We start from the raw sequence: 15,825 nt of genomic DNA, 5'->3' as shown, positions 1-15,825 counted from the left end.
CCGGGGAGCCTCTAGTTCATGATTGGCCCTCTGGTCTTCTCTATGCCTTCCCTCCAATTCCCCTGATAACGAAGGTTATTCAGAAAGCACAGTCTTTGGGAAGCAAAATGATACTGATTGCTCCACACTGTCCTCATCAGATATGGTTTCCTTTTCTTCACCCTTAATCTAATGGATGAGCTGTGGATTCTGGACCCAGAGCTGAATCTGTTGACTCATAAGTCAGGGCAATTCCACTCCTTCATCCAGACCCTCAGGTTGACAGCATGGCTGCTCCAATTCCGTCTCTAGTCAGGCTTCATGATTTTCCACTGGAAGTGGTTCATATTCTGTCTTCCTCCCACAAGCCTTCTACTCGGAAGATTTATTCCAGTAAGTGGAAGAGACTCTGGTTTCATGAAAGACAGATTGATCCCTATACAGCTCCCATCTCATCAGTTTTAGAGTTTCTATCTCAACTATTTAGTCAGGGATCTGCTGCAGCAACTATCAAAGTGCAGTTAGTAGCCATTTCTACTTTTCATGCTACTAATTAATCCAATCTAATGGCACACAGACTTTGTAGGGCTTTTCTCAAAGGGACTATGCTACTTCGACCTCTGAACTTTGATCCTGTTATGCCATGGGACCTTAATCTTGTGCTACAGCACCTTACCTTGCCTCCTTTTGAGCCCGCGGCAATCTGTGACATTAAATTTTTGTCTTGGAAGACACTCTCTTTGATAGCCATCACTTCGGCTAGGCGGGTCTCTGAACTCCAAGCTTTATCAGTCCAGCCCCCTTAGTTGATATTTTACAAGGATAGGGTTTCACTAAGACCTAATCCTTCCTTTATGCCCAAGGTTGCTTCAGTGGCCAATCTCAACCAGTCTTCTGAGTTGCCTGTGTTTTTCCCTGAATTCCCTAACAAGGCAGAATTTAAGTTTCATCAGCTAGAAGTCCACAGACAATTATGTTTCTATTTACATAGAACAAAAGATTTTAGGAAATCTGATCAACTCTTTGTCTCGTTTTCAGACAATAGACTAGGGACTTCAGTTTCCAAAGTAACTCTATCCAGATGGATTTCTAGCTGCAACTCCTTCATCTATTCTTCAAATGGCAAGGAATTACCCTTTAAGGTAAAGGCTCACTCTACCCGTTCGATGTCTACTTCTACTGCCTTTCAAGCTAGGATGTCTATGGATATTTGTGCTTCAGCTACTTGGGCATTTCCTCACACCTTTATTAGTTATTACAAATTGGATCTGATATCAAGGGGCAGATCCTCATTTGGTTCCACAGTGCTCAGGAGTATTTTCCAGTGAGCCGCCCAAGGTCTAGGTGCTAAGGATGCTGTCCCATGGGTAAGAATGTAGGTGAGATTGGTCTACATAACATCAAGAAGTTATGTATTCACCATAACATTCGATGTATGTAGTTCATCTCGTCTCACATTCTTACTAACCCACCCACCAACCCCCTCCTGGAGGACCTAGAGGTCGAGTCTCTGGTTTCAGCACTCCTTCTTGATATGTTGAGTTGTTTCTTCCTCTCAACGTCTTTGTGTGTGTGTGTGTGTGTGTGTGTGTGTGTGTGTGTGTGTGTGTGTGTGTGTGTGTATGTGAGCTCACAGCAAACAAGATCTGGGGAATAGGTACATTGCAGCATGGGATACCTCTTAGCCACGAGCCAATTGAAGACTTTGAGCTAGAGTATGGCTGAGTCGAGTTCACATTGCCAACCTGTATTCATCAGAAAGTAGTAGTCACTACTAATTTTCTTGTGTTTGTAATCCTCAGTGTCCTTCCTGGTTTAGACATCCTGATCAGAGCTTGCGTTCTTCAAAAGTTAAATCTTCTCCATAGTGCACTGTGATGGCACAATTGTTGAGATTATAACAGCCATGGCTGGACTGTCACATCTCAGTTCCATTCACTTAGAATGGAAGAACAAAGAAGCAGTGCTAATTTTGAGAGATCTCGGTACTAGTATCACTTACTGAACTATCTCTTACAGATGTTTTTCCTACTGAGGTGTTGCACATACTACGAAAAAGCATCCAGAAATATCAACTTATTACTGAGATAACAGACTTTTTTGGGAGATACTACTTTTGGGTCCTTCAGTTACTTCTCAATTACACCTCTCATTTTTCTTCCCCCAGTAAGCCACAGTATCCCATTTCCTGACCTGCAAGGTTTAGTTAATGCTTCACCTATGCATTGCAATAGACATCAGACAGAGCTGTCTGCATGGTTTGTCAGTAAAAGTGTTCCCTCTTCTTATTCATGTCATCTGAATAGCACTTTCACAGTAAATAATGTTACAAAATGCTTATATCAATCAACATGCATGAGTGTAAGCATTCTAGAAACTGTGTTCTGCTCTGTTTATTAGGATTCATATTGGCTACTCACATCTGTTGATATGTTTGCAAGCAAATGCTCTTATCATCCACCAACAGTCTTATTTCAGACGTATCATTATATAATAATATATATTATATAATAATGCAGTTGTCAATTTTGTTACCTCTCAGAGAGGCCGCTGATGTTACCTTCCACTTTTCCTTAATGCTGCTTTAGCACATAGATAGTGAAATTTGCATTGCACATTTTCTGATGTTACTCACTGTATTTCTCTGTAAGCGCACTCTAATGCATACTGTCACTGCCTCTAGCAACATGCACACTTTTCTGTACAAGTTAATGTCAATACTGCTTTCCAGTCTACACTGCTACATCCTTTCCTATTCACCCCTACCTAAGATGTTCCTTGAGGAATAAAAAATAAGTGACTGCCGTATGCTTTGTGTTTTATACCACAGCTATTTTTAAGCAATCTGCAGATGACCTAGCTACAGTTTCCATGGATCTTGTTGCAATTCTATTAACTTTATTTCCTCAATGAATGTTATGATTATTCCAAGGTGCTCATAATTCTCCTACTCAGAGCTGTGCTCATTTTCAAATTTTGGTTAGTTACTATTTGTAAGTCAGACACAGTGGCCAATTCAGTTGTCAGGTTGTAACCACACACCAATAGCTGTAAAAACACACTGCTGACATCAGCTGGCAAGCACATAGGCATCAGGTAGGTGTCCATGTGTCCATGTTCCACATTTCATTGTTCTTTTCTGTTACAACACTTACTGCATGCTAGCGAGTGCACGCACACACATATACACATCTCTGTACAATCACAATTGCAATGTCCATGGTCTAAACCAAACACCTATAGTCATGCCAACACACCATCCCAATGCACCATTAACCATACTTAATTATGACAGCACACACATAACATTGACAGCACCCACACATGTATAAGACATAAGTACACACACACACACACACACACACACACACACACACACACACACACCACATGCTGTATACAACTTTGATACATTACACTAGTGAGTAAATATATAAATGCACATTCTGCAGCATACACTGGATTTCCACAGCCCTTTTCCACATACACTACTACAATTCCCACATACACTACCACAATTCCCATATTGTAAAGGTGAAAAGATAGAGAGTGAAACACTATTTGTATGACATAGGTATGTTACAGCATACCAACATGACATTATCAAACCAGTGATAGACTAGACATAATGAAGGTAAGTTAATAAAACCCATTTCTCCATTACATCTGTTATCTACCCAACATACCCACAGGGAGTCAGACATACATACACGGTGCCAGGTAACCATGGGTCTTTGCCCACTTCTCCACAAAAGCAACGATTCAACTGCTAAAGGGGACCACAGTTGTGTCAAGCCTGCTGCACTGTCATCAGAAGCTCCTCCACCATGGTAGGTGTCATTCAGTCTCAGCTCCATCACTGTCTGTTACACCATCCAAAGTAAAAACACACAGACACACACACATGCACATATACGTACATATACTTTGTACTGGTGAACCATGGAAGTTCCTCTTTATCTCCAAAGCACAATGATGTAACAGCTATGGGGGACTACAGCTGCTGAGGATCTCAGCTTAGAGCATCCAGCAGTTACTGCAGTCAAGAGCAACCTGCAGTAAACGTAAAACTAATCATTCCGCATAGTGTGCACCTCTGTTTCCTAGATACTTTGGTGATGTGTAAAGTACTACGGTAGTTAATATAAATGGATGCTGGTGACCTATTATAAAAACATAGGCTAAAGTGTGATGTGAATAAGAGTATAGAATAGCTGCAGTTCTGATTCACAAAGATCGGTTAGGTTTTTAGTTAAGTGAACTACCTTTTTTTTTGTGAATCGATGCTACTCATTCATTTACACATATATCTCTATGTATATTTCATTTAATAAATGAAAGCAAACTACTACTAAAAGTCACTAACAGCTACAACAGCTTTGGAGATGCACTATATAGTAGTTCAGTGGCTAAAAAAATGGAACTCTGTCCCTACAAGCATTCAAAACACATCATCCAAAGCCTCCTTTAAAGACCTCATCAGGCAACATCTCAAGGAAGGTTGGCAGTGCCATGATTGCTCCCCAGGCTAGTGAAAGCGGATAACCCATACATACAAAATATAGAGCACTTGATAATAGTTTTCAATCTTACTCACAAACACTGGCTAATCTACAATGTATGTACTCTACCTGTGTACTATGTATGTATTCTACCTATGTTCCAAATTTCAGCTGTACATCACAAATCTATTAATTACCTTTATTTTTAAAATTAATATTTTTTTGTTTGGTCTCTCCACTGTAACTGTTTATGTGCTGCATACCACTGTAAAAACATGTCTCCTGTAATTTGTGTGTATACTGATAATGTCTAACTAAATGTGTCTGTAATTTTTCTTTGTGGAGCTTTTCTCCCCGGCCTCTGCTGAAAAAGGGCCTTTTCGGCTCAGTCAGTCACCCCCGGTTAACAAATGTAAAATAAATAAAATAAAATAAAAGTTTTAAAGCTAGTGGTCAGAATGGGGCACATGTTGGTCTCCTAGGCTGGTTAGTGATCACCAGTGGACAGAGCTTACAACTTTGTATCAGCTAGATGTTAGGTGTTGTGCAGCTCTAGCTCTTATGCTTTTAATTGAATTTAGAGTGTGCATGGTTTTGTCACTTGACTTTTTTTCATTCAGACAGTTGCAGGAGTGTAGGGAGGTCCAGTTACTTCTTTTCATCCCATTCGCCACCTGCATACTTCATGCATTTCCGCAACTTGAAGTGTGTTGTGAAGAGAAAAGGGGGCAGAGAAGTTTGTAATTGTTGTTTTCATGCATGGTGTGCATCAAAGTACTGAAAAATGCAAGGCAGTTTTTTTCTCTTTATAATACATTATGCATTAACCAGATATGGAATTCAAGTTTATGCAGGTCCTGAGGAAGCTGCCACTGACTCCTGTGCAAGCTGCCACTGACTCCTGTGCGCTTAAGTGAAAAGTACCTGCAGCTGTGAGCTTTAGGCACCATCCTGTAGACACTTGCATGTGCGCTTCAACTGAGTGTGTTGGGGGGGATTATTCTAATTTATATAATAATTAATTTTTAGTACTTTTGTCTTCTGTCTGGCACACTGCTGTTTTGTCTCTGCAGCAGACATTGCCTTTGCTACCCGAAGCATTTTGTAGCCTTGGCATACCTGGAAGTCTAACTGGGTAGAAGTCCTTTCAGAGAGGTCTGAGAAGAAAAGCTCTAAATTACTACAAAACATCTTCAAAAATAAAACAAACATATCTACAACTTAAATAATTATAACAAATTAGACATAATACATAAACAATGGTTAAAAATCGATACAAGTTATATGACAATCATTTAATATTTAGAGAAGTTTTAGACAGTTTATAGAGAAATTAAAGGTAAGTTAGTCTATTACAAACAGCAACTGCAATATGAAGTGAGGGCTTATGCTACATTTAGAGAGAAAGTCATGAAAGAGAATTTGATAGCAGTAAAGAAGTAAGTGAAGAAGGGAGAGTAAGGCAGTATAAGGAGTGAAAAGGTACTTGTTCACATTTAAGGATATAGTATATCCTGGTTATGATCAAGAACAGAACCAGATTTTAGCTAGAAAGTCTTTCATAGTGGTTTTGAAAGAAGAGAGGGGGGGTATAGATCTGACAGATACAGTTAAGGAGTTCAAGGCCTTAGCATCCTTGTATGAGTACAGACAACGCAGAGCCGATTTGCTAGGTTTGTACACAGACAGGAGTTTTTGGTCACTGGATTGCACTCACTGGCTGGGGAATGGTGGATGATAAGAGAAATTGCTTGCAGACATATCAACAGCTCTGAGTAGCTAATACGAATTCTAATAAACAGAGCACAGCACAGTGTCTGGAATACTTAAGTCTCCTGCATGTTAAGGATTGATACAAGCACTTTGTAACATTAATTACTGTGAAAGTGCTAAACAGATGACATGAACAGGAATAGAGATGGGGGAACACTTTTACTGACACGCTAGGCAGACAGTTCTGTCTGATGTCTATCGTTACGCACAGGTGGCTAATTAACTAAACCTTGCAAAGCAGGTAATGGGATACTGTGGCTTACTGGGAAAGGAAAATGGGAGGAATAACTTGAGAAGGAACTGTAAGACACAAAAGCGGTTTTTCCCAAGAAGTCTCGTTATCCCAGCAATGAGATGGTATTCACTGATGCCTGTTCACAGAATGTGTAACACATCAGTAGGAAAAACATTTGTAAGAGACAGAAAAGTAAGTGATACTAATACTGACACCTCTCAAAATTAGCACTGCTTTTCTGTTCTTCCATTCTAAGTGAATAGAACTGAGATGTGACAGTCCAGCAATGGGTGTTCTAATCTCAAAAAAGTACAGTTGTGTACACGTAACATAAGTGCAGATGTTTGAGTGTATTCACTGTTGCAGTCATCACATTTGGGTTATCCCTGCCAGGGTAGCCCTCAGCTGGACCAAATACCAGAGACTTAGTATTTCTGCATCGATTGCTGTCACTTGAGAACTAATGTCAGGTCGTCAGTAGAATACAGTAAGGCAGCCGACGCCATTACATCAGTTTTTCTTGCCCTAACCTGTCAGGAATCCCCCAAGTAGGGGTCCAGGTTCTGGTGGAAGAAACCCCACCAATGGAAAATAAATACCAATAAGTCCCTTGTAAGGAAAGAAGAAGAACAAGTTAGAATGGTAATAAAAGTAGAAAGAGAAGGCAGGGGGATGGAGTGAGGGAAACCAGGACTGCAACAGTGAATACACTCGAACATCTATATTTATGGTAAGTGCACACAACTGTACTATGTTCTTCGTGTTTCACTGTTGCAGTCATCACATTTGGGTCGATTCCCAAAGCTGAAGTAAAGGGTCGAGGCAGCAATGAAACTAGGGGCTGGCTAGGATGCTCTGCAAGACTGCAGAGGCAAACCCTGCCTGGATATAGAGAAGAGTGGCAGGTGGTAATGCTTGGTAAAAGTGTGAACAGATGTCCAGGTGGCAGCCTCCCAGATGTCCCTGGTGGGGACTCCTCTGAGGAAAGCTGCAGAGGTGGAGGCTGTTCTGGTGGAGTGTGTCCTGACACCCTTGGGGGGTGACTTTCCATGCTGTTTGTAGCAGAAATGAATGCAGTGTGCTATCCATTTGGAAATGGTTTGTTTGGAGATGGCTTTGCCTTCTGCTCCTGTCGCAAAGCTAACCAGCAATTGATCACACTTTCTGAAGGATTTAGTCCTGTCTAGATAGAATCTGAGCTGTCTGTGCACATCTAAAGAGTGAAGAATCCTTTCCCCCTTGTTCTAAGGATTAGGAAAAAAGGTTGAGAGCCATACTGGACACCACCCTGGGCATGAAGTATGGATTAGTTCTGAGGGATACCTTGCCTGCATGGAAGATGATGAAGGGTTCCACAGCCATGAGTGCTTGCAGCTCAGAGACTCTTCTGACTGAAGTAGTGGCCAGAAGAAACACTGTCTTCAAGGAGAGAAAGTTTAGCTCTGCAGAAGCAGCTGGTTTAAAAGGAGGCAGGGTGAGCTTTTCCAATTCAAAGTTAAGGTCCCAAGTTGGTGTTGGTACCCTTATGGGTGGCCTCAAGTTGCTAGCCCCTCTTAGGAACTGTTTGATCAAAGGGTGTGAGAAAAGGGGCTGCTCAGTGGGAAAATGAGCAGAAATAGCAGAGGCATGAATTTTTATAGAGCAGGAAGAGAGGCCACTGTGTAGTAGGTCAGCTAAGTAATCCAGGATGAGAAGGAGGGAGGGCTGTGCCGTATTGACTCCCTTAGCCTGGATTCAGGTGCAGAACCTTTTCCATTTATCAGCATAAGACTTTCTTGTGCTAGGATGTCTGGCCTCATGGATGACATCCAGAACCTGTTTACTGAGGTTGTCAGATTCGTTCGGGGTTAGGGAATAAGCCAAACTTCTAAACTGAGTGTCTGCAATTGGGGATGCATGAATTCCCCTTCCCTCTGGGTCAGGAGGTTTGGAATCTGAGGAAGATGCCATGGGGGTAGTGAGGACAGGCTGCACAGCAAGGGGTACCAGTGCTGCCAGGGCCACTCTGGAGCTATAAGAATGGTCCTTGGTTTTTCCTCCTTTATTTTGAGCAGTACCCTGGGGATTAGAGGCAGGGGAGGAAAGGCATAGACTGACAGACTGACCCAGGGGAAGGACAGGGCATCCACTTTCCAAGCCATGTAATGATGGTCCCTGGTGAAGAATTTGCTCAGCTGATAATTGGTGTGGGAGGCAAAGAGGTCGACCTTTGTGGTTCCCCATTTCTGAGTTATTAGGGTGAAGGTACGTTTGTTGAGTTGACACGTGTGTGGGTCCAGAAGATTTCTGCTTAATTGGTCTGCCAGAGAGTTGAGAGAGCCCAGTAGGAATTGTGCTAACAGGTGTAGTTGCATGGCAGAGGCTGTATGCCAAAGGGTCATGACCAGCCTGCATAGGGGATAGGAGTGAGTCCCTCTCTGCTTGTTGATGTACCACATCACAGTGCTGTTGTCTGTTTTGATCAGGAGAGCCCCTGGAAAGAGAAGCCGCTTGAAAGCTACCAAGGCGTGCTGCACAGCCATCATCTCTTTTTGACTGATGGCAGAGGGATTTGCTGTGGGCTCCATTGGCCCTATATGCACCTGCCATCCAGGTGTGCACCCCAAGCATTGTCTGATGCATCTGTGGTGAGAGTCTGGGTGGCGGGGGGGGGGTATTCCCTTATTGTGGGAGCATGCTGTTACCCACCAAAGAAAATCTATTCTGAGGCAAGTAATTATAGGTAGAAGAGTTTCCAGGTCTTCAGAGTGTTGGCACCAATGGCTCTTTAGGTACCATTGAAGTTTCCACATATCCAGTGTGGCATATGAAATGAGTAGTATGCAAGAAGCCATGAACCCCAGAGCTTGCAGGATCTTCCTTGCAGATAGCTGGGGCCTGATGGCTAGTTGAGAGAAGTAGGGTGTCAGGAAAATTTGTTTCTCTGGAGTAAGGTATGCCATCTGGGAAGCTGTGTCCAGACTTGCTCCCAGGAAGATGATCCTTTGGGTGGACACCTGTTTGGATTTCTTTTCGTTGATTATGTACCCTAGGTAGGTTAGTAGGGTCTTTACAAAGGCCAGGTGCTTGAGCAGCTTCTCCTGGCTGTCTGCCTGAATAAGGCAGTCGTCTAAGTATGGGTAAATCTGAATATTTCTTTTTATGCAGAAAAGGAATGGCCGGAGCCAGACATTTTGTGAAAACTCTTGGAGCAGTAGATAAGCCAAAGGAAAGTGCAGAGAAATGAAAGTGTTGAGATTCTGCCCTGAAGTGTAGGTATTTCCTGCATGATTCCCTAATAGGAATGTAGAGGTAGATCTCCTTTAGATCTAGGGCGGCTAGCCAAGCGTCCTTGGAGAACATGGGTAACAGCTGTTGGAGGGTGAGCATTTTGAATTTTGGGATCACCAGGAAGTTGTTTAGAATGGATAGAGTGAGGATGGGTTGCCAGGTCCCCTCTTTTCTGGGCATCAGAAAAAGTCTGGAGTAGAAACCTTGGCCTAACTGTTCTCCAGGAACGTGCTCTACTGCCTTCATATACAGCAGGAAAATGATTTGCTTTTGAGCCTCTGCCCACTGATTTGGTGGTAAGTCTGGGAACCCTTTTGGGATTGGAAGGGTGTGGAAGGAAAATGTGTATCCCTGAGACACAATGTTCAGAACCCAGTTGTCCTTGGTAATGGTTGCCCAGGTGCTCGAGTGAAAGGAGAGTTTTCCTCCTAGGGGTAAGTGAAGGTGGGCAGAGGGGGGGGAGGTAAGTCATTGTGAGTTCTTACCATAAAGGGGTGGCTTAGAACTCCCTGGTTTTGAAGTGGAGGTAGTCCACTGCTTAGATCTCTGCATTCCCTGGGGCTGCTGTCTGGGTGTCTGCTTCCACGGGGCCTAGACTGGGCTGGTTTACTGGGAGCAGAAAAGGACCAGTGTTTGGACGGACAATGCCAGCTGAACCTTGGGGAATGGACCTGCAAGAAATCCTTAACTGTTTGCATAGATTTTGCTTTTTCTTCCATCTTTTTTAAGACCTCTTCTGCCTTAGTGCTAAATAAATTATCTTTGTGCAAAGGGGCATCCAACAATTTAGATTTTACATGATCTGGCAGGGACTGTTCATTTAGCAATGCGTGCCTTTTAATGACAGATGCAGTGACTGCTGCCCTGCAAGAAGCTTCTAGGGCATCAAAACCACAGTGCAAGGTGTGTTTAGTTACTTGACTTGCAGAATGCATTAACTCTTGTAAATCTTTAGATTCTGCCCATGCAGGAAAGGAAGACATTTTTGTTTAAGGAGTTCCAAGGTATGTTGCTGACATTTCAGCATATGGAACTGGCAATTTAGTGCTCTGATAGCAAGAGTAGCTGAGGTGTATACTTTCTTACCCCATCTGTCCAATACACAGGAATCCCATCTGAGGGGCTGGGATTCTTAGAAGAGGTTGCTTTAATCCCTTTTGGCCCTTGAGAAATGACCTCAGGGTCAGCTGTAGTTTTTTTTAAAAAGATATTTGTGTGAGTCAGGGACTCTATAGTACCTGTCTGGTTTTCTGGGAGCAGGAGGAAGGGTGTCTGGAGTTAAGCTGGATTTTGAGGAAAACATCCCCCACAACATCCAGGACTGGGGAGAATGGGCAAGGGTCTGTGTTGTGAAAGATCTAGGAATTTCCTGAGTCTCTTTTTAGACTGAGGGTAGTCCTGACTCTCCCATTGGAAATGCTCTCTTAAGGTATGCAAGGCTTCCCCAAAGGAAAAATCCTCTGGGGGGAGAGGCTGAAGGAGTGGAATCCTCTGCATCAGAATCCTCATAAGTGGAGAGGGGTTGCATGTCTTCATATTCAGATGCATCAGATTCATCTGACTCTTGTTCAGGCAAAACTACAGGGGACAGATCTCTTTTCCTTTTGGAGGGGGTAACTTGGCTTCCCCTGATCAACATGACAAGGTCTTCTGCCACTTTAAGCATCTGAGAATGAGGCAAGGTACCAGGCACCTAAGAGTGGGTTGTCAGTTTCTTGGGTATGGTTCATACCCTGGGCCTAAGAAACTTGGTAGTTTTAGAAAGAATGGTAGTCACGAAAGAAGACATCTGTTTGTGTCAAGATTCGGTAGTGCAAAGGATTTCCTTGCAAGCCAGTGCTTGCTTAGCAGCTCCGGACCCATCCAAGGTTGAGACAACCGCATGATTCTTAGTCGAAGAAGAGTTTTGTGACATACTGGACTCCGAAAGTGTCTTGGTAGTGGCCTGCATCTCAAGAGAAGTGGGCATCAGGGGCTGCAAAAGCACGTCACTGAGTACCGGAGAACTGACGACTAGCTTAACGGAAGCATCGTTTGTAGGTTTGGACCTGTGCGGTCTGTCTCTTGTCTTTATCTTTACGTTTTTTTGGAAGATCTGCTGTTGGATGGCTTACCAAAGCCATATTGGAATTCAAGAACTGTAAGCGAAAATATCTGGTTACAATAAAGGCCCGACGATGGATAGTTCTGGCATTGATCAAAGCACAGAAGCAACAAAGAGGGACGTCATGGTCTGGTCCTAAACAAGTGACGCAGTAAGAATGGAAGTCTTGTTTTCCACAGGCGAGACAATTATTAACTTTTTCTGACATCAATTAGTGCAAGAAAAAAGGATCCCCAACAGGCTACTTAGCTTTAGAAGACTTCAACTTCAATTCGGTAGACGAAAACTCAGGTAGTGGCCGTCTGGCACTCTTGCGAATTGCTTCTGCTTCGGGCTCCATGGCAAGAAAGACTGTTGTAATGGCATCAGCTGCCTTACTTTATACTACTGACGACCTGACAGCAACCGACGCAGAAATACTAAGTCTCTGGTATTCAGGCCGGCCAAGGGATACCTGGCATGGATAAACCAAATATGATGACTGCAACAGTGAAACACCAAGAACATCTGTGCCATCACAGTGCACTATGGGGAAGATTTAGCTTTAGCAGAAAGCAATCTCTGATCAGGATGCCTGCCCCAAGGAGGACACTGTGGGTTACAAATGCAAGAAAATTAGTAGTGACTATTACTTTCTGATGAATACAGGTTAGCCATGTGTAGAAATTCAAGAAAAGATAAAAACACGTGTTTTTTACATTTTTCCTATAGTGGGCCTTTAACATTACTATTAGAAGAACAGAGATCAGTGTAAAGCAATGGATATGTTGAGTACTTAATGAGTAAAATAGTTAGGATCCATCCTTCAAGTGTTAAAGAAGCATAGCCATAAGAAGAGTAAGTATTTTTTCAGGTTTTGTTGAAAGATATTTTTAGCAAAGGACTGCATAGTTAGAGAGTAAATATCATCCACAAAAATGCTGTTAAACAGTTACTCTAGTAGAGTGATCCTTGGAAATATTTTCTTAGAGTCCTGTTATATCTGTTATAACAACAGATTATACAACTCGGTCAACTATTTGGAAAGGTAGCACTTCATGACTTTCTTTATCCACCCGTTACAAAGGAAACGAGCAAAGTGGCCATCCAGTTTGTACAGTACCTCAACTGCCTGTAGACATCCATGGTGTGGAAGCCTTACTCTCTACATCAGAATAACGTAGAAAAATACACACGAATCATCATGGACCTTATCAACAAAGATATTGGTAATCTCCAAACACTTGACCCTACTCAATTTGGATTTGTCAAAAGGAGAGTATGCCTGTTAAACTGGTGGACTTCTTCGAGATAGTCACAAGGCCCCTGATGAGGGGAAATCTGTGCAAACAGTGTACCTAGAGTTAGCCAAGGCTTTTAACACTATTCCCCACTCAAGCACAATTGACAAACTCACCCAGCTGGGTAACAACCGGTATGTCATTAGATGGGTCACCAACTGACTCACTGATAGAATGCATATAGTCAAAATAGGGGAAGCTACCTCCAACAGCAGACCTGTAACCAGTGGTGTTCCACAGGGATCAGTCCTGGGACCTCTACTGTCTGGAATCTATTTCTCTGAAGTGAAAGATAAAACTAAAGGTCTGTGGCTGACAAAGTTTGCCGATGACTGCAAACTGGGAATGGTCATAGAATCTCCAAACAATGTCAAGATGGATTACTTGCTCTAATGGCCTTAACCTGGTATGTGACATTAACAGAGCCTGCTGGAGGGACAGACTTGACTCCCAGAGGTTACCACACCTTTGGAACAGACTCCCACTTCATGTCAAGCAGAGCAGCTCATTGGCCCTCTTCAAACGCAATCTAGACAACTGGACTGGTAACTGTAGATTCACCCCGGGGGTTCCACCTATGTCCATCTTGGACATGGGTGATAAGTGATGATCGTGAAAATAAGTGTAAAACTGACTAAGCTTGGGCATTAGCCTAGTAATGTCCCATGATCCTATGAATCAACTGATTCAAACAGTTAAATATTCATACTGGTCTTGGAGACTACCTTAGGAAAAAAGGAGATAAAGTATACAGGAAGAGATTGTGCTTGTTAAAAAAAAAACAAACAGAATGTACCTGACAAGGCTTCTAATGCTGATATACACATAGGAATTGTAACTGCAAAGGGTTATTTATACAGGTGAGAAATGTTAAATCTGCCATTTACATTGGCTCAAAAGGAAGTAGAATAAGTGGGTAAATGGCTAAATACTGACGGAATTTTTACTGGCACTCCTTCTGAAAAAAAAAAAAAAAAAAAATTATATATATATATATATATATATACACACACACACACATATATATATATATATATATATATATATATATATATATATATATATATATATATATATATATACACACACACACACACACACACACACACATATATATATATATATATATATATATATATATATATATATATATATATATATATAGATGAGCCATACCACTGAACTCAACAAAAAATTATTTTGCTGGGAGTAAGAAGCTGTGCACCTCACCTCTCACATCTCTAAATATGCCAACCCCACAACAACAATAACGTACAAGTTTGAAAGTAAATGGGAATGGACTAAATAAAACAGTAATTTGACATTTCCATGAAGCCCAAGTTGACAAATAGATTTCCTGAATAAGCCTGTACAAAATAGATGTACCAAAAGAGAATTGCTATCTTGAAGGAGGACAGAAAGCAAAGACACCCTTCAAAGCAGCCTTACAAACGTTTAGTGATGCCAGACTGATCCCTGATGCCTCACAGCAAAGACAGAGATGGCTGCCAGATAAATTAGATGAAAGACTTGCTCAGGCCCAAGTCAAACAGCTCTGAAAATAACCTAGTAGCAAGAATACTGAAGCTGAAACTGGGTCTTTTTTTTTTCCTGCAACATTCAAAAAGAAAATTTTTTTACTTATCCGGACAAGTTTTCTGTCTGGAAAATTTTCTCTGGGGTGATCAGAATAGACGCAACCTTCCCATAAATAAGGCTAATCATGCTACTATATAATGAACTAAGCAGGCAGTTTTTGACAGTACAGAGGAGCATACTAGATGGAAGCATGAATCAAACACCTAATAGATAGTGGAAGACAGCATAAAATACAAAGTACAATGTCTGGTAGCAAAAGAAACTACTACTGCCTTAGCCAAAAGGCAGCTATGGGAGACCCAGTCACTCATTGCTACTTGTCTTTCATAAGAAGTTTCATTAAAAGCAAAACTGAAGGAAAATCATACAACACACCCAATGTCCAGAGAGCTGTGAGGGAAACCAACAGGGTAAAGGATCAATGCACAGTTAGTTGATGGGTTCTGTGATTTTTGACCAATGACTACTGACAGACCAGGAAGGCAGCAGCTGTGGCAGTTGCTGAAGTGAACTTTAAGGTATGGGATACGTTTGTTCAAACCACAGTGAATGAAAATGACTTTTGAATAGCTTCAAAGTGGTTTCAACACACTTTCTGAATCCAGGGTGTGTGGTCGTGACAGTGACCAGACTGTTCTTGGCAAAGGTGGAGAAATGCTGACTTAAATTGGAACTATTTTTGAGAGAGTGCAGGAGGACTTTGAGGAGCACTTTCAGGAACTCATGAATACACTGGACACTGTCCCTGAGGAGGCAGTGCCAGAAGCAGCTGTTGCGGTTGGATTAGTTCTGTGGATTAGGTCATTTTATTGTGATGAAACAGCTTTCCAATGGCAAAGTTATGGAGGTGGTTGAATTCTAGCAGGATGTTGTATGGGGTGTCACAGTTAATGTGCCTTTAAAGTGTTGTGTGGAGACCAAGAGAGTACCTGTGCTTTACTAAATTGGGATGGTGGTCACCATTTTTAAGAAAGAAGGTGGATGTACTCTAATAGTAGATGGATCACCCTACTTATCCACCCTTGGAAAGCTTAGGCCAGAGTGCAGGAAAAGTGATTCCATCTGGCAGATGAGACTTAGATT

General features: G+C 42.1%; 1 protein-coding gene across 1 annotated transcript in view; it reads right to left on the bottom strand.

Annotated features, from left to right (window-relative positions):
* PAM (peptidylglycine alpha-amidating monooxygenase) overlaps positions 1-15,825 on the bottom strand; it is a 2,584,515-nt gene that overhangs the window by 1,582,349 nt on the left and 986,341 nt on the right. The window lies entirely within an intron of this gene.

Source organism: Protopterus annectens, chromosome 2.part2 (assembly GCF_019279795.1).
Source record: "Protopterus annectens isolate FY-2018-M chromosome 2.part2, PAN1.0, whole genome shotgun sequence".
NCBI classification, from domain to species: domain Eukaryota; kingdom Metazoa; phylum Chordata; order Ceratodontiformes; family Protopteridae; genus Protopterus; species Protopterus annectens.
The sequence above is the reverse complement of the archived record's forward strand: the minus strand, read 5'-3'. Positions and strand labels throughout refer to the sequence as shown.